General features: G+C 41.5%; 1 long non-coding RNA gene across 1 annotated transcript in view; it reads right to left on the bottom strand.

The window, feature by feature from the left end:
* LOC102129976 (uncharacterized) overlaps positions 1-13,882 on the bottom strand; it is a 135,761-nt gene that overhangs the window by 48,701 nt on the left and 73,178 nt on the right. The window lies entirely within an intron of this gene.

The following is a 13,882-nucleotide window of genomic DNA, read 5'->3' as shown; positions in this document are numbered from 1 at the left end:
GGCGACGAGCGCTGCACTTGGCCAGCACTCCTGCAACAATGCTTTCGCCACCCCGAAGGGGGACTGCTTTTGCGTCAGCAGCAAAAAATCAGCTTTATCCTTCTACTTCTACCAGGGATGATGCTTAGAGAAAAGAGAGTAGAACCAAACTGTCATGTCATTCCAACTCCCCTTCTACAATTACATCTTCCCAGAGGATTTAGAATGGGATAGAGCTTCGAAGATAGACAAAATGGTGCAAACTTTCTTTTATGAGTGGGTTTATTCGTTTAATTTACATTCCTGGAGTTTCCACCACTCTTGCTCACTGGGAAACTGGAAAGGTGACCCAAGAGGGGATCATGACTGCAGAGGGCCTGATCTCAAAAGGGGCTTTGAGACATACAGAGGTCCTTATTTTTTCTACACACATGGACTTTAGAAGAGGTTCTAACTGCAGTTTAGTACAGAACTTCAGCATTGTAGGCCCAAAGGAAAACATAAAGTCTGTCTTGGTTTTTCTTGTTCCCCTTAATTCACATTCCTGTCCAGACAAAATTTTGTGTTTACCTCCTGACTTATCTCCCAGGACCATTTGAGCGAGGAAAAAACCCAACCAAAGGTTAAACTGAATTCAGTTTGGCCTAAAGATGACTCCATACATCATTTAGTTTTCGCCTAAAGGTTTCTCCACACATAGTAAACTGCAACCTAATTTATAGGTAAACTGACTGAAAACCAATTTTATGAGTATGCTTTTGTAACAGAAAGCTGAGTCTAGGCCAATCATAGCAGCCGGGGTTCAGCCAATCACAGGGGCCCAACCGCTCAAACTGTGTTAAAATAAGACAGATGCCTGAGCTGTAACCAATGGTAACTAATCAAACTATCTCTGGCCCTCACTTCAGTTTTCTGTAAATCATTTCCTTTTCTCTGACTATAAATATAATCCACAGTTATAGTAAATTTAACCTAAAGCTGCTTCCTTACATATTTTAGGCTAAAGGTTTCTTCGTACACAGTGAACTGTAACCTAACTGGATGTGTAATCAGCCTATAACCTATTCCTGTGTCATTCATCAAGTTTCAGCCAATCAGAGGCAGCCAACTGTTCAAACCCTGTTCAGATAAGGCAAACGCCAAGGGGTAACCAATCCGGAGGTTTCTGTACCTCACTTCTGTGTTCTGTACATCACTTTTCTTTTTCAGCCCATAAATCTTCTCTGACGGAGAGGCAGTACCAGGGTTTCTTGGAACCTATTCTGGTTCGCGGGCTGTCCGATTCACAAATCATTCTTTGCTCAATAAAAGTCCGTTAAATGTAATTTGTCTATGGTTTTTAACACCACACATGTAGTGGGACAGGACATTTGGAACCATTTTTGGTTTTTACTGCTGCCTGATTCTAGAATCACAAAGTCAATTAAGATCTGCAAAACTGAATTTATTTTTTGTAAGTTTGGATTTATTTGTAATTTTGTCTTTTAACACAACCAATCAAACAAAAAACAACCAACCCTGGGTTTGCTATAGGTTACAAATGCTGAAGACAGAAATAGTGGCCTCCACCATTGTTTAAAATCTGTTTGCTGCCTTCTTCGTCACCCCCTCCCAGGTGAAGCCTCTCTTACTTGTCTTCTTTCTTTGCTATTTCAGCCAGAGAAATGAAATTGGAGATTTCAGGCCAGTTGTGAGGTATTTAAGTTAACCTTGGAGAGCTAGCAAAGATTAATTTCAGAAAAATATAAAATATAAGTTGGCAGAACACATTGCAGTAGATGTTTCCCCAGAAACAGGATTAACAAATAAATATAAAAGAAAGTCATGAGAAAACACATGAGTTATATAAAATAAGAGTAAGTTCCAAGTTGGCCCAATTCGTAAAGAATTAAGAAGACAGCAATAAAAATGTGAGATATAAATACAGCAATTCTCCTCCCAAAAAACACACGCACACACAGAGACGTGCACACACACACACACACTCCATACATGCATTCCACACACGTTCTAATATTTTTAGGGGGAGGACTTTATCAACTCAGCCTCATGGTTCCTTGAATCCATAATTTTGGTCTTTGCCCAGGCCAACAACCCAATCCCACGTTAGCTCTTATCATCACTCAAAACGTCTCCACTGTCGAAATCCCCACCTCTGGAGTCCTCCTCACAGATGCCACCTCTTTCTCACTCCTTGATTCCTACTGAGCCTACCCTTCTCTCACCCGGGTCCCTCCCTACTCTTCTATTCTTATCCTTTTAGCCTCTCAGATTTCATTCCTATCCCTATCCAGCCTGAAGTCCAAGTCAATTCTTTCAATAATGCCCTGCCTACCTCTCTAGGCCCTTCCCTAGTCTTGTCCTAATTCCTGACCCTGAGGGACCCCTCGGCTCTCTATGCTGCATTTCCCATCAAGAGTCACTGAATTTCACTGGAGAAAACCAAATCAATACAGCGGCCTGCTATTCACTCCCCTGGCATCTGCTTTGTGCTGCAGAAACTCTCTTCTTGCAGCGTTTTCCAAGGGCATTCATCACTCGTCATTTTAATCCATCTATGTGGGACTGTTCTCTTGCAATCCTTGATGCCAGAACCTACATCTTCTTTCTCTACCCATTCATCTAACTAAGGTGCCTGTCCTGTTGATTTTATCTCCATAATAATTTAAAAATTGTTCTCTTCCTTTCAGGTTCCATTACCAGTGCCCCAGTTCACTCCCACATTATCTCTGCTTACACTCCATCCTGCTTACCCAACACCCAGCCTCCCCTTTCCCATCAGCAAACTCTGCAGTCATTTCAGTCCTTGGATGAAGTCTTCAGTGGCTTGTTGGGGGCTACCAACTGAAACACACACTCCAGAGCCCAGCACAAACCCTTTGTCAACAAGGACACAGCCTGCTGTCTCTCACCATGCCACCATTCTCCTGCCGAACTGCAAAGACACATTGTTTTCACACTTGGACACTTTTGATAATTTCTCATCTGTTGCCAGAAAGGGGTCCCATTCCAGACCCCAAGAGAGGGTTCTTGGATCTCGGGTAAGAAAGAATTTGGGGCAAGTCTACAGAGTAAAGTGAAAGCAAATTTATTAAGAAAGTAAAGGAATAAAGAATGGCCACTCCATAGGCAGAGCAGCAACATGAGCTTCTCAGCTGCTTATACTTGTTGTTACTTCTTGATGATATGTGAAGTAAGGGGTGGATTATTCATGAGTTTTCTGGGAAAGCAGTGGGCAATTCCCAGAACTGAGGGTTCTTCCCCTTTTTTAACCATATAGGGTAACTTCCTGACACTTCCATGGCATTTGTAAACTGTCAGGGTGCTGGTGGGAATATCTCTTAGCATGCTAATGCATTGTAATTAGCATATAATGAGCAGTGAGGACAACCAGGGGTCACTCTTGTCAGCATCTTGGTTTTAGTGGGTTTTGGCTGGCTTCTTTACTGCATGCTGTTTTATAAGCAAAGTCTTTGTAACCTGTATCTTGTGCTGACCTTCTATCTCACCCTGTGACTTAGAACGCCTAACCTGCTGGGAATGCACCCTAGGAGGTCTCAGCCTCATTTTACCCAGTCTCTATTTAAGATGGAGTCGCTCTGGTTCAAATGCTTCTGACATGCCCAGCCCTATTTATTTTTCAAAATTCTGCCACATTTTCAGGCTCTTCTCAAAAGCTTTCTCTCCCATGAAGTCTCATTGTCCAGAGATCTTTCTTTTAGGCTCCCCAATAGGTTGTTCAGGTCATGGGGAGTGAGCTCATCTCACCCTGCCTTGGGTACTTCCATACTGTCTCTACTGGAGGCTTCCTGGGGGCCTTATTTTTAACTTTGTATTCCTACAGTGTTAGTAAAGTGCCTTCCATAACAGAGAAGCTGAATAAATATTTGTGGAATGAGAAAGAAAGAAGGAAAGGGAGGAGGGAGGAAAGGCAAGAAAAGAAAGAAAAGAGTAAAACAACCAGCTGGACTTAGCATTTCAATTTTCCACTCCACTCCTAACTGGTGGGATGGTCCAGTAGGTCACTTCACCTCTCTAGGTCTTGTCCTTTACTTGAAAAAGGAGAGCTTTAAATGTGAAAGTCTCTAAACTAATAGCTTAACTCAAATACAATATTTTTTTTCCTGCTAGCTAAATAAATTTTGAAAAATACTGACAACCTTGGTTTGCCACATCCAAAAGAAAACTCTCCCTCAAACAGGTAGTTTCAGGAACTGCCAATCATAGCATTGTCACCATCGGGGCCAACCACATATAATTGTATTTAATAGGGAAAGGTCTGGGGAGTGAGGTTGTGATCCCAGTGCCGTCTGATACCTCCTGACCCCCCCAATCACCCCCAACATTTTTATGTGCAGATATTTAAATTGCATATTGTTTCCTCAAGACTTAAAATGAATTCCACAGAGTCCTCCTTTCAAAGTCTTATTGGTTCTGGTGAGAAATGATGACGGGATCAGGGTCTGCCATCATTTACTTTTTAATTTAATTTCCTGATTCATTCTCACCTCTCCGCACTCAAATGGTTCAAGGGTAAGTATGTGACCACTATTCTGAAAGTGGTGTTTTCTTTATTCATTCATTTATTTATTCCAGTACCACAAAAGACCCTACTAAAGGCCTGCCATTTTGCTACGTAAAGCAAATATGGTTTTGCTTTGTCCTTTTGGTAAACCACACTTCAACTGATACAGTAAAGGACTTTTTTTGCCTCCTGGAAATAGTATTGAAAATTATGGTATGCTGATAAGTTTGTAGAATGACTAATACTATATTAAACATTACTGTTGTATGTATTACAGACATATTAATACATTAACGCTAAAACATTCATCTAAAAGAACAGGAAGAAACTAGAAAAAATAAGACTCTCTGGCAAAATCACTTGACTCCCACGGCCTTTGGTAACAGGCCTTTATTGCCTGGCAGTACTATCACTGATATTGCAAAGTATTTTACAATTTTTTTTTTTTTAGATGGAGTCTCACTTTGTGGCCTAGGCTGGAGTATAGCAGTGCGATCTTATCTCACTGGAACCTCCGCCTCTTGGATTCAAGCAATTCTTGTGCCTCAGCCTCCTGAGTAGCTGGGGTTACAGGAGCGTACCACCATGTATAGGTAGTTTTTTTGTATTTTTAGTAGACGCAAATGGTTTCACTATGTTGACCAGGCTGGTCTTGAACTCCTGACCTCAGGTGAACAGCCTGCCTCAGCCTCCCAAAGAGCTGGGATTACAGGCAGGAGCCACCACGCCCAGCCTGATATTGCAAAGTACTTTACTTTTAACAAACACATCCCCACACGATCTCATTCAATCCTCGTGACACCCTGATGAAACCAGCAGAGCAAGTCTCCCCCTCCTGTTGGGTATTACTTTCCCCATTCAACAGGTGACAGGACTGAATCCCAATCTACTTGTCAAGTGGCACACAGTGGAGAGTCAGAGTCGCCAGCCACAGGTCCTGGGTCCTGGGTCCTGGTTCCATCCTTCTGTCAACAAACTGTGCCACCCCTGAAGGGCAGCCAGGGAGCATTCATCCCAAAGCCCACCTATGAGAAATGAGAAAACAAAGGCATAGAAGATTCTGAGGCCTCACAGCTACTTGGGACAGAGCACAGGCCTTTTGACTTCTCAACTAGCAGACTGCCTCTGCTCACGAAAAAGAAACAATACGAAAACATTAATCACACAAGACAAAAGGCATTATAGCTTGTAATAGTCCATGTAAGTGTTTAAACTGAGAAAATAATTATGATGCCTGAGTAGGCAACAATGCCACTTAACTAACCTAAAATAACGAACACTGGCCTGCAAGTATAGTGTGCACTGTGGCATTTCAATCAAATTTACAATAAATTTAACTTGACAAATTTAGTGATTATATGTGTTTGTATATGTAATATGTGTGATATGCTACATAGCATCAAATTAAGTAATTACATACAAATATATAGTTGTATATAGAATAAACAAATCTAGTGATTATATGATATGAAACTTATGCCTGTGTATATTTTATATACACACATCTTACTGAGCAGCACAAAAATTAGACAAAAAAAGTTAGTAGTATAATTCCAGCATTTTGGGGAGGCTAAGGCAGGAGTATGACTTGAGCCTAGGAGACCAGCCTGGGCAACATAGTGAGACTCCATTTCTGCAAACAATTTTAAAAATTAGCCCGGCATGGTGGTACGTGCCTGTAGACGTAGCCACTTGGGAGGCTGAAGCAGGAGGATCACTGGAGCCCAGGAGTTCAAGGCTGCAGTGAGTTATGATTACGCTACTGCACTCCAACCTGGGCAACAGAGTGAGACCCTGTCTCAATAATTAAATACATAAAATTAAATAAAATAATACAATTAAATAGTGGGTCACTTGCATGACTTTAATTGATGTTATACAGTCAAACCAAATATGTAGTTTTTCTCTTCTTTGTTAGTCTTCTAGCATCTGTTTTCAGCATGAGTGGCATCAGTTTACCCCAGTATTCTGCTCCCTTTATCTTGAGCTCTCACATCAATTGCCCCTTGATTGCTATGGCTGCACTATTGTACTACCTTCTGCCTCACCCCAACACACACGCATGCATACACGCACACACTCGCCACATGATTCCATGCTGCTGTGCCTTTGCTCTTGCCAGAATACCCTTCCTACCTCTGTTTGCCTGAATGACTTCTCCTGTAAGATGCAAGCTTTATCTCTAAGGGCTTTCCCTGAACTCCCAGTTTGAATAGTGCCCTTCCTCTGTATCTTTCCAAGTCCTGTGCACCCCTCTATCCTAACCTTCAGCACGTTTCATTCACATTACCAGTTTACATCCTCTGTCCAGTGAAGCAGAATGCAGTTGGTTAAGGATTTTCACTGGTCCTTAGTGACAAACGGTGGTCAGATCATGAGAATATAGGCTGTCATTAGTTGTGGTAACTCAGATAAGCAGCATCTCTTTAGAGGACTAAGCTTGGCTAATTGATTGATGTCCTTAAGAACTGTATGCAGCAATGCTCTTCTTTGTCATGTCTCCATCTTTGTAAAATTTCTACTCCTTGTTTTCACTTTTTCTTCCATTTTCATCATAAATGATGCCACCTCTCCTTGCCCTTGGTAGGATACTCAGCCCCATAATCTGATAATCTGTAACAATGGTAAGAATTTTCTCTTTAAAATTTGCAATTAGGTAAGATGTCTTTAATAGCCGTTCGGTGAATAAAATCTGTTTTATGATGAAATTGAAAGTCATGTCCTTGATTTTCTTTGAAAACCGTCAATAGGGGCGGAGCAAGATGGCCGAATAGGAACAGCTCCAGTCTCCAACTCCCAGCGCAAGCGACACAGAAGACAGGTGATTTCTGCATTTTCAACTGAGGTACTGGGTTCATCTCACTAAGGAGTGCCCGAAAATCGACAATCGGTGCTGGTCAGCTGCTGCAGCCCGACCAGCGAGAGCTGAAGCAGGGCGAGGCATCACCTCACCTGGGAAGCGCAGGGAAAGGGAATCCCTTTTCCTAGCCAGGGGAACTGAGACACACAACACCTGGAAAATCGGGTAACTCCCACCCCAATACTGCGCTTTAAGCAAACAGGCACACCAGGAGATTATATCCCACACCTGGCCGGGAGGGTCCCACGCCCACGGAGCCTCCCTCATTGTTAGCACAGCAGTCTGCGATCTCAGGCAAGGCAGCAGCGAGGCTGGGGAAGGGGCGCCCGCCATTGCTGAGGCTTAAGTTGGTAAACAAAGCCTCTGGGAAGCTCAAACTGGGTGTAGCTCACAGCAGCTCAAGGAAACCTGCCTGTCTCTGTAGACTCCACCTCTGGGGACAGGGCACAGTAAACAATAACAAACGCAGCAGAAACCTCTACAGACGCAAACGACTCTGTCTGACAGCTTTGAAGAGAGCAGTGGATCTCCCAACACGGAGGTTGAGATCTGAGAAGGGACAGACTGCCTGCTCAAGTGGGTCCCTGACCCCTGAGTAGCCTAACTGGGAGACATCCCCCACTAGGGGCAGTCTGACACCCCACACCTCACAGGCTGGAGTACACCCCTGAGAGGAAGCCTCCAAAGCAAGAATCAGACAGGTACACTCACTGTTCAGCAATATTCTATCTTCTGCAGCCTCTGCTGCTGACACCCAGGCAAACAGGGTCTGGAGTGGACCTCAAGCAATCTCCAACAGACCTACAGCTGAGGGTCCTGACTGTTAGAAGGAAAACTATCAAACAGGAAGGACACCTACACCAAAACCCCATCAGTACGTCACCATCATCATTAAAGACCAGAGGCAGATAAAACCACAAAGATGGGGAAAAAGCAGGGCAGAAAAGCTGGAAATTCAAAAAATAAGAGCGCATCTCCCCCGGCAAAGGAGCGCAGCTCATCGCCAGCAATGGATCAAAGCTTGACGGAGAATGACTTTGACGAGATGAGAGAAGAAGGCTTCAGTCCATCAAACTTCTCAGAGCTAAAGGAGGAATTACGTACTCAGCGCAAAGAAACTAAAAATCTTGAAAAAAAGTGGAAGAATTGATGGCTAGAGTAATTAATGCAGAGAAGGTCATAAACGAAATGAAAGAGATGAAAACCATGACACGAGAAATATGTGACAAATGCACAAGCTTCAGTAACCGACTCGATCAACTGGAAGAAAGAGTATCAGTGATTGAGGATCAAATGAACGAAATGAAGCGAGAAGAGAAACCAAAAGAAAAAAGAAGAAAAAGAAATGAACAAAGCCTGCAAGAAGTATGGGATTATGTAAAAAGACCAAATCTACGTCTGATTGGGGTGCCTGAAAGTGAGGGGGAAAATGGAACCAAGTTAGAAAACACTCTTCAGGATATCATCCAGGAGAACTTCCCCAACCTAGTAGGGCAGGCCAACATTCAAATCCAGGAAATACAGAGAACGCCACAAAGATACTCCTCGAGAAGAGCAACTCCAAGACACATAATTGCCAGATTCACCAAAGTTGAAATGAAGGAAAAAATCTTAAGGGCAGCCAGAGAGAAAGGTCGGGTTACCCACAAAGGGAAGCCCATCAGACTAACAGCAGATCTCTCGGCAGAAACTCTACAAGCCAGAAGAGAGTGGGGACCAATATTCAACATTCTTAAAGAAAAGAATTTTCAACCCAGAATTTCATATCCAGCCAAACTAAGTTTCATAAGTGAAGGAGAAATAAAATCCTTTACAGATAAGTAAATGCTTAGAGATTTTGTCACCACTAGGCCTGCCTTACAAGAGACCCTGAAGGAAGCACTAAACATGGAAAGGAACAACCGGTACCAGCCATTGCAAAAACATGCCAAAATGTAAAGTCCATTTAGGCTAGGAAGAAACTGCATCAACTAACGAGCAAAATAACCAGTTAATATCATAATGGCAGGATCAAGTTCACACATAACAATCTTAACCTTAAATGTAAATGGACTAAATGCTCCAATTAAAAGACACAGACTGGCAAACTGGATAAAGAGTCAAGACCCATCAGTCTGCTGTATTCAGGAGACCCATCTCACACGCAGAGACATACATAGACTCAAAATAAAGGGATGGAGGAAGATTTACCAAGCAAATGGAGAACAAAAAAAAGCAGGGGTTGCAATCCTAGTCTCTGATAAAACAGACTTTAAACCATCAAAGATCAAAAGAGACAAAGAAGGCCATTACATAATGGTAAAGGGATCAATTCAACAGGAAGAGCTAACTATCCTAAATATATATGCACCCAATACAGGAGCACCCAGATTCATAAAGCAAGTCCTTAGAGACTTACAAAGAGACTTAGACTCCCATACAATAATAATAGGAGACTTCCACACTCCACTGTCAACATTAGACAGATCAACGAGACAGAAAGTTAACAAGGATATCCAGGAATTGAACTCATCTCTGCAGCAAGCAGACCTAATAGACATCTATAGAACTCTCCACCCCAAATCAACAGAATATACATTCTTCTCAGCACCACATCGCACTTATTCCAAAATTGACCACATAATTGGAAGTAAAGCACTCCTCAGCAAATGTACAAGTACAGAAATTATAACAAACTGTCTCTCAGACCACAGTGCAATCAAACTAGAACTCAGGACTAAGAAACTCAATCAAAACCGCTCAACTACATGGAAACTGAACAACCTGCTCCTGAATGACTACTGGGTACATAACGAAATGAAGGCAGAAATAAAGATGTTCTTTGAAACCAATGAGAACAAAGATACAACATACCAGAATCTCTGGGACACATTTAAAGCAGTGTGTAGAGGGAAATTTATAGCACTAAATGCCCACAAGAGAAAGCAGGAAAGATCTAAAATTGACACTCTCACATCGCAATTAAAAGAACTAGAGAAGCAAGAGCAGATGCATTCAAAAGCTAGCAGAAGGCAAGAAATAACTAAGATCAGAGCAGAACTGAAGGAGATAGAGACACAAAAAACCCTCCAAAAAAATCAATGAATCCAGGAGTTGGTTTTTTGAAAAGATCAACAAAATTGACAGACCGCTAGCAAGACTAATAAAGAAGAAAAGAGAGTAGAATCAAATTGACGCAATAAAAAATGATAAAGGGGATATCACAACCGACCCCACAGAAATACAAACTACCATCAGAGAATACTATAAACACCTCTACGCAAATAAACTAGAAAATCTAGAAGAAATGGATAATTTCCTGGACACTTACACTCTTCCAAGACTATACCAGGAAGAAGTTGAATCCCTGAATAGACCAATAGCAGGCTCTGAAATTGAGGCAATAATTAATAGCCTACCAACCAAAAAAAGTCCAGGACCAGATGGATTCACAGCTGAATTCTACCAGAGGTACAAGGAGGAGCTGGTACCATTCCTTCTGAAACTATTCCAATGAATAGAAAAAGAGGGAATCCTCCCTAACTCATTTTATGAGGCCAACATCATCCTGATACCAAAGCCTGGCAGAGACACAACAAAAAAAGAGAATTTTAGACCAATATCCCTGATGAACATCGATGCAAAAATCCTCAATAAAATACTGGCAAACTGGATTCAGCAGCACATCAAAAAGCTTATCCACCATGATCAAGTGGGCTTCATCCCTGGGATGCAAGGCTGGTTCAACATTCACAAATCAATAAACATAATCCAGCATATAAACAGAACCAAAGACAAGAACCACATGATTATCTCAATAGATGCAGAAAAGGCTTTTGACAAAATTCAACAGCCCTTCATGCTAAAAACGCTCAATAAATTCGGTATTGATGGAATGTACCTCAAAATAATAAGAGCTATTTATGACAAACTCACAGCCAATATCATACTGAATGGGCAAAAACTGGAAAAATTCCCTTTGAAAACTGGCACAAGACAGGGATGCCCTCTCTCACCACTCCTATTCAACATAGTGTTGGAAGTTCTGGCTAGGGCAATCAGGCAAGAGAAAGAAATCAAGGGTATTCAGTTAGGAAAAGAAGAAGTCAAATTGTCCCTCTTTGCAGATGACATGATTGTATATTTAGAAAACCCCATTGTCTCAGCCCAAAATCTCCTTAAGCTGATAAGCAACTTCAGCAAAGTCTCAGGATACAAAATTAATGTGCAAAAATCACAAGCATTCGTATACCCCAGTAACAGACAAACAGAGAGCCAAATCATGAATGAACTTCCATTCACAATTGCTTCAAAGAGAATAAAATACCTAGGAATGCAACTTACAAGGGATGTAAAGGACCTCTTCAAGGACAACTACAAACCACTGCTCAGTGAAATAAAAGAGGACACAAACAAATGGAAGAACATACCATGCTCATGGATAGGAAGAATCAATATCGTGAAAATGGCCACACTGCCCAAGGTTATTTATAGATTCAATGCCATTCCCATCAAGCTACCAATGAGTTTCTTCACAGAATTGGAAAAAACTGCTTTAAAGTTCATAAGGAACCAAAAAAGAGCCCGCATCTCCAAGACAATCCTAAGTCAAAAGAACAAAGCTGGAGGCATCACGCTACCTGACTTCAAACTATACTACAAGGCTACAGTAACCAAAACAGCATGGTACTGGTACCAAAACAGAGATATAGACCAATGGAACAGAACAGAGTCCTCAGAAATAATACCACACATCTACAGCCATCTGATCTTTGACAAACCTGAGAGAAACAAGAAATGGGGAAAGGATTCCCTATTTAATAAATGGTGCTGGGAAAATTGGCTAGCCATAAGTAGAAAGCTGAAACTGGATCCTTCCCTTACTCCTTATACGAAAATTAATTCAAGATGGATTAGAGACTTAAATGTTAGACCTAATACCATAAAAACCCTAGAGGAAAACCTAGGTAGTATCATTCAGGACATAGGCATGGGCAAAGACTTCATGTCTAAAACACCAAAAGCAATGGCAGCAAAAGCCAAAATTGACAAATGGGATCTCATTAAACTAAAGAGCTTCTGCACAGCAAAAGAAACTACCATCAGAGTGAACAGGCAACCTACAGAATGGGAGAAAATTTTTGCAATCTACTCATCTGACAAAGGGCTAATATCCAGAACCTACAAAGAACTCAAACAAATTTACAAGAAAAAAACAAACAGCCCCATCAAAAAGTGGGCAAAGGATATGAACAGACATTTCTCAAAAGAAGACATTCATACAGCCAACAGACACATGAAAAAATGCTCATCATCACTGGCCATCAGAGAAATGCAAATCAAAACCACAATGAGATACCATCTCACACCAGTTAGAATGGCGATCATTAAAAAGTCAGGAAACAACAGGTGCTGGAGAGGATGTGGAGAAATAGGAACACTTTTACACTGTTGGTGGGATTGTAAACTAGTTCAACCATTATGGAAAACAGTATGGCGATTCCTCAAGGATCTAGAACTAGATGTACCATATGACCCAGCCATCCCATTACTGGGTATATACCCAAAGGATTATAAATCATGCTGCTATAAAGACACATGCACACGTATGTTTATTGCGGCACTATTCACAATAGCAAAGACTTGGAATCAACCCAAATGTCCAGCAGTGACAGACTGGATTAAGAAAATGTGGCACATATACACCATGGAATACTATGCAGCCATAAAAAAGGATGAGTTTGTGTCCTTTGTAGGGACATGGATGCAGCTGGAAACCATCATTCTTAGCAAACTATCACAAGAACAGAAAACCAAACACCGCATGTTCTCATTCATAGGTGGGAACTGAACAATGAGATCACTTGGACTCGGGAAGGGGAACATCACACACCGGGGCCTATCATGGGGAGGGGGGAGGGGGAGGGATTGCATTGGGAGTTATACCTGATGTAAATGACGAGCTGATGGGTGCTGACGAGTTGATGGGTGCAGCACAGCAACATGGCACAAGTATACATATGTAACAAACCTGCACGTTATGCACATGTACCCTAGAACTTAAAGTATAATAATAATAAAAAATTTAAAAAAAGAAAATAAAATACAAAATAAAATAAAATAAAAAAGAAAACCGTCAATAAAGTATTTATGATGCATTTAATTACCTAAACTACCTAAATAGATTCAGGTTGTATCTCATTTGAGACAATACTTTCAATAAGTACTTTTTGAAAAGGAATGAATAAAGCAGAAATTGTTAAACACTTGATAAACGTCTTCAAAGATTTGTCATGGTCTTTTCTCTCTCTGTCCCTGAGTAAACTTTCATGAACACGTTATACATCATGGACACTTTTCAAATGAATATATATTTAAACAACGTTTTCTCTTCTACCACTCTGGCTCTGTGATTGACATCCCTGCCAAGGCTGCTAAGCTGTATGAAGGTAACTTGTCCCTGTCTCCGGGGCCCAAAGACAAATCCCCACTATCGTGCACACTGGTGTCTGCTGAGTTAGGCTACCTCTACCACCTCC

The sequence above is a fragment of the Macaca fascicularis genome, chromosome 6, assembly GCF_037993035.2.
Source record: "Macaca fascicularis isolate 582-1 chromosome 6, T2T-MFA8v1.1".
Classification (NCBI taxonomy): Eukaryota; Metazoa; Chordata; class Mammalia; order Primates; family Cercopithecidae; genus Macaca; species Macaca fascicularis.
This window is presented reverse-complemented; position numbering and strand designations above follow the sequence as displayed.